Consider the following 6000-nt stretch of genomic DNA (forward strand, 5'->3'; position numbering starts at 1 on the left):
GTGACATGACGTATGCTTGCCACTCAAAGAGAAATGGGACTTCAACAATGCAAAACCATTTACCTTCATGTCCTAAAAATCCTCATAAATGTGGGTCTTTGAATAGGTACCAAAAAATATTAACAGGTGAGGCAACACCTAAGGAGTGGGTTGGAGAGAGTGATGGTATGTTAATGAGTCTTGTAACCCATAAATATAGTGAAGATGTTGTGAGGTTGGCGATTACAAAGATGGTAATTATCGATTAGTTGCCATTTAGAGTTGTTGAAGGACAGGGATTTAGGAAAGTGTGTTGGTGTCTTGAACCTCAGTTTAAAGTGCCATATTGTGTCACAGTTCCAAGAGATTGTATGAAATTGTATGAATATGAAAGGAAAAACTTAAAAAAGTGTTAAAAAATGGTGGCATGAGAATTTCGTTGACGACCAATACATGGACATCGGTACAAGATTTGAATTATATGTGTCTAACTGCACACTTCATTGATACACATTGAAAATCGTAGAAAAAAATAATTAACTTTTGTTTAATTCCTAATCATCGAGGGGAAACTATTGGGAGATATGTTGAGACATGCTTGCTTGATTGGAGTATTGATAAAATATTTACTGTGACTGTTGATAATGCAAGTTCAAATGATATTGCAATTTCATATCTGAAACAATTTTTGAGTGAAAATTTGTTGGTGAGTAAGTATATGCACATGAGATGTTGTATTCATATATTGAATCTTACTGTGAATGAAGGTTTGAATGAGTGCAATGATGCCATCACAATGGTTAGAAACGCAGTTAGATATGTATGTTCATCTCTCGCAAGATTAGACAAGTTTAAAAAGTGTGCAGAAAAAGAAAAAATTGATTGTAAAAAAATTTTATGTCTTGATGTACAGACACGATGAACTCAACTTATATGATGTTGGAGACGGCTGAGCAGGTTGAGAAAGCTTTCAGGCGGATGGAGAGTGAGGATTATAATTACCTCTCTTACTTTGATGATGGCCCTAGGTCTAGGCACATGGGGCCTCCTGCAGCTAGGGAGTGGGAGACAGTGCGGGTTTTTGTTAAGTTTTTTGGAATGTTTTATGATGTCACTAACAGATTTTCTGGGTCTTTATATGTGACAGCAAACACCAATTTTCTGGAGATTTGTGATCTCCAAAATAAGTTGATGGAGTTGAGTGACAGTCTTAATAGTTGCTTGAGGAGTATGGTTATAAATATGAAAACAAAATATGATAAATAGTGGGGTCATTAGACAGGCTAAACTTGTTCATGTTAATTTCAATTGTGCTTGATCCACGAAGCAAGTTAGGACTTCTTACTTTCCACTTGAGGAAAGTTCATGATGAGTTTCGTGCTGAGGAGTTGGTGTCAAGTGTGAAAAATGTATTGAGAGATTTGTATGCGGAATATAATGCCGAATTTGGCTCCACCATGAGTACCCAAGAACGTGAACAACCCCCTCCAATATCTAGAACCATGAATGATGGTGATGGAAAGCATGAGACCAAATGGTTCTATGAGTGGTATAAAGCATCTTCCGCAATGGGATCTAATATTACCAAAACAGAAGTTGATCGATATTTATTAGATGGTTATGAGGCACTCTCCACATCGTTTGACTTGTTGACTTGGTGGAAAATTAATAAGGCTAACTATCATATACTCACTAGGATTACACGAGACTTATTAGCCATGCCTATTTCCACGGTTGCGTCCGAGTCAGAATTTAGTACGGGAGGTCGTGTGCTTGATTCTTTTCGGAGTTCATTGGCTCCGAGAACCGTTGGCGTACTTATTTATACTCAAAATTGGTTAAGGCATCTGGCAACAACCATTGATATCCGGGAGGTTATGGATAATGTGGAGAGCTTCATAATATAATCAAGTAATATTTTTTTTTTCATTGTAATTTAATTTTAGTATTTTTTATAATCCAAACTCACTAACATTTGATGTTTTATTCTTATTATTAATATTTTTTAATGTTTGTATATAGAGTTGGGCACATCTTCAAACGTGACAATTATTGAAAATTGAAGGTTGAAGGCTTGAAGTTGAAGTAGCAAATATGAAGATCATTCTCAATTTTCCAATTTGTTGTCATTTAATTATGTTATATTTATTAGTTGCATTTTGCTATGCTTAAACAATTTGTTTTTTTTTTTTTGGGTAATATGTATTATGTAATACTAAACGTCTAGTGAAGTTATTTTTATTTATTTTTTAATTATGTAATAAGTAGTAAGTAATAATTAATATAGTTAGTTACTTAGTAATAGTAGAAAATTATAACTTATAATAAACAATAGTAGAAAATTATAAATGACATTAGTATTAAAATGAAATCAACTCAAAAAATGCTCAAAAAGAACTAGGATAATGAATTGAAGAAAAAAAAAATCCAAAATAGATGTTGAATTGGTCCAATTGGACAAGAACAAAGGCCCAAAAAAGGGCCCAAGAAAAGGGCAAGAAAGGTGCCCAAACCGATCAAACCGACCGGACCGATTCCAGTCCATTTCGATCGGTTTTTTGGTCCAAGCATTTTTTTTTGGCTTTTTTTTACCATTTTTAATTTCTTTTTTTTTTTTTTTAAATTCATAACATCAATAAAAATACTTACTTAATCATTGTGGTTTTTGTAATTTTCCTTTATCAAATCCTAAAATGTCAAAATTATCTCATCAAATCTCATCTCACTATCCAAACATACACTTTTTTACAAATTATCTCATCTCATCTTAACTCAAAACATCTCACTACTATTCAATAGGGGTGGGCAGCGGGGCCCTACCCTCGCTACCCTGCTCCAATTCCGCCCCTGTGTGGCGGGGCTGATTACCCCGTCTGCCAAATGCGGGCGGGGCCCGTCTGCCAAATGCAGGGGTGGGTGGCCCCACCCGCATTTGGCACCCAAGGCGGGGGGCGGGATAAGGGTGACCCTCGCCCATCCCTGCAAACATAATATATATAATTATATATAAGTATTTATATATATATTAAAAAAAATCCAAGCATGAAACAATGTCGTTTTGTCAATGAAAAAATGGCATTGTTTCGTTATTTGTTTAGGTCCCTCCCCCCCCGGGAGCTCAGCTCACCCACTCTGAATTTCTCTCTCTCTCTCTAAGTCTCGCTCTCTTTGCAATTTGCATTTCCGATTCTCCATAGTCCATCGCCGTAGAAGAACTAGCAAATTGCGTAGTTGCCGTCGCCTTCGCCTTCACCATAACCTGTCGTCGCCTTCATCATAGCCTTCCGTCGCCAAAGGTAAGAAACCCTAAATTAAATTTTTATTTTTTGTGATTTATATTTTATGGAATGGAGATTGGAGGAAGGATGGAGTTTAATCGGAGATGGAGGATGGGATTTTGTGAATTGTGTGCTGTGAAGACTTGATTGTGCATGTGGTTTGAATCGTTGATGATTGATGAACGATGTGTGACTGTGTGTGAATCTGTTCGTGTGTTTTTTAATTTTTTTTTGGGTTTGTATCATGTAATGTGTGTGAATTTTGATCATTGATGACTTGATTTGTGGCTAATTAATTCAGATTGGAACCCTAAATTGGTTCCAATCCGAAACTCTAAATTAATTTTGAGATTGAAACCCCTAAATTAATGTAGAGTTTGAAACCCCTAAATTAATTTAGGGTATTTCAAAATACCCTAAACTTAATTTGGAAAATACCCTAAACTTAATTTGGATTAAGTTTGAAAACTTTGCTTAAAAAGAAAAAGAGAATAACCATACATGTTGGCTCATATATATATATATATATATATATATTAGCATTTCTTTCATAGTTCCACTTCAAGATCCATGATACTTTATACCATTGGCAAAAATGGAGACAATAGTGGAAATGAGACATGTGTCGGTTAAGCTTGGAGCAAACAACATTAGCAAAGCATTTGAAGGCTCTTAAGAGCTTGTCAGGAAAATTTTCAGGAATAGGTCCAAACTAGTTCCACCATTGGAGAAACCAAAAAGGAAATTTTCCTTTGAATTTTTTGTCAAAATTAAAAAATCAGGAATGACTCATATCAGATACTTGGAAGAACATAAAACGGTTCCAAACAGTAATATAGTCATGGTAATTGCAGGCAATGTCTGTATTGATAAGTCTTTTAGAAGTATAGGAGTTGATATCCCAATCTTCCTCAGTGAGGGCTCGGAAAATATAGGCACTGTGGTAAATCAATTTTTTTTTATCGTTCTTGTCATAGATAGGCTTTATGACAAGCGAATTAGTGTGTATTAATATATTGGAATAATATTGGAGATTCTTAGAGGAATCTTCTGGTATCCAATGGAATCCAGGGGAAAATAGGATGAATCAATTTTGAAATTATCTATATACACAGACATGTTAGGTTCTATGTAAAACAGATTAGAAGAATAGGCTTTTCTAATATACTAAGTTTTTCCTTTAGGGAGGGAATACTGGGTAGCAGAAGATTTTGACGCAATTGTCTATATTGCTTACTCGATATTCATTGTATTCATAGCTCTAAAATTCATTTTTTTTATGTTTAAACTGCCTTTTTTTTTTGTTATCACAAAGCTGATCTATATATATATATATATATATATATATATGGTTCAAAATTTCAACTCAGAACAGAGGATCAATATCATGAAATAAGTTACTTTCTGTTTTAGGACAAATTCTTCGATACCATTTCCTCAATTTTCATAATCATTTCTCCCATCTTTCAACTTCCAATATATATGTTAATGCTTGGATGTTAATTGTTTGGATGTTAATTTTCATAATTAATATTTGGATATTAATGCTTGGATGTTAATTGTTTGGCATGTTACTATGTTTGCTATAATTTTAGATTTCTTGTTTACTTGAGTTATGGATATGCCGGCATATTTTAGTGCGAGCTCTCATTTCCAGGCTCAGGGTACCCCTATCCCTACCCCTATCCCTACACCTACCCCTACAGGAACTCCTACTCCTACTCCTACCCCTGGCACAACACCTACTCCTACAACACATTGCCCCGCTCCTAAGCCCTGCAACAAACATGCTTCCATAATTTGCCACCGTGTGGCGAGAATAAATATTAAGTCTTGGTTTCAAGTAGCAAGAATATGCTCGGAATCCTTTCTCATCAACAACTTGAAAATGTAGCTCATCTATGATGAGCATAAGAGGTAGGTATTTTCTACACTCATCGGGATCATTCTTAGTATACCCCCTCAAAATTGCATCCCCACTAGTCTCATCCGCCATTCTTTTAAGTCCAATTTATAGCCTAAGGATGTAAAAAAATATTTTTGGTATGAAAAATAGAAGTTGAGGGGTCAATTGGCGGGTTAATTTGTTTGTCTCACTACTAATACTTGGACATCAGTCTAAAATTTTAATTATATGTCTTTGACTGTGCATTTTGTTGATTGTCATTGGATATTGCATAAAAAAATTATAAATTTTTTTTCAAATCACTGATCACAAGGGTGAGATAATTGGGAAGGCCTTGAAGGCCGAAGTAAAGGAGTTGGGGTTGACCCAAGTTGTTACAATCACAGTTGATAATGACTCATCTAACGATATCGCATTGAGACATTTGAAGACCTATGTTAGAGAGGCAAATAAGATAATCATGGGTGGTGAGTGTCTGCATGTGAGATGTGCGGCACATATTTTGAATTTTATTACCACTGATGGTTTAAGGGATCTTTATGACGCAATTGCTCGGGTTAGGACAGTTGTGAGATGAGTGAGATATTCTCTTTCGAGGTTGGAGAAATTCAAGGTTGCTGCGAGGTCTGCGGACCTAACATTCAAGAAAGGCCTTTGTACTGATATGTCTATACGATGGAACTCAACATTTTTTTATGTTGGAAGCGGCTCAAGAAGCTGGCATTTGCATTATTTGGTGATGAAGAAATTCAATATGTTAAATATTTTGATGATCACGGGGATTGGGAAAACCCGTAGATAATGATTGAGAAATTGTATTTATTTTTATAGAGTTTT

The sequence above is a fragment of the Juglans regia genome, chromosome 12 (genome assembly GCF_001411555.2).
Source record: "Juglans regia cultivar Chandler chromosome 12, Walnut 2.0, whole genome shotgun sequence".
NCBI classification, from domain to species: Eukaryota; Viridiplantae; Streptophyta; class Magnoliopsida; order Fagales; family Juglandaceae; genus Juglans; species Juglans regia.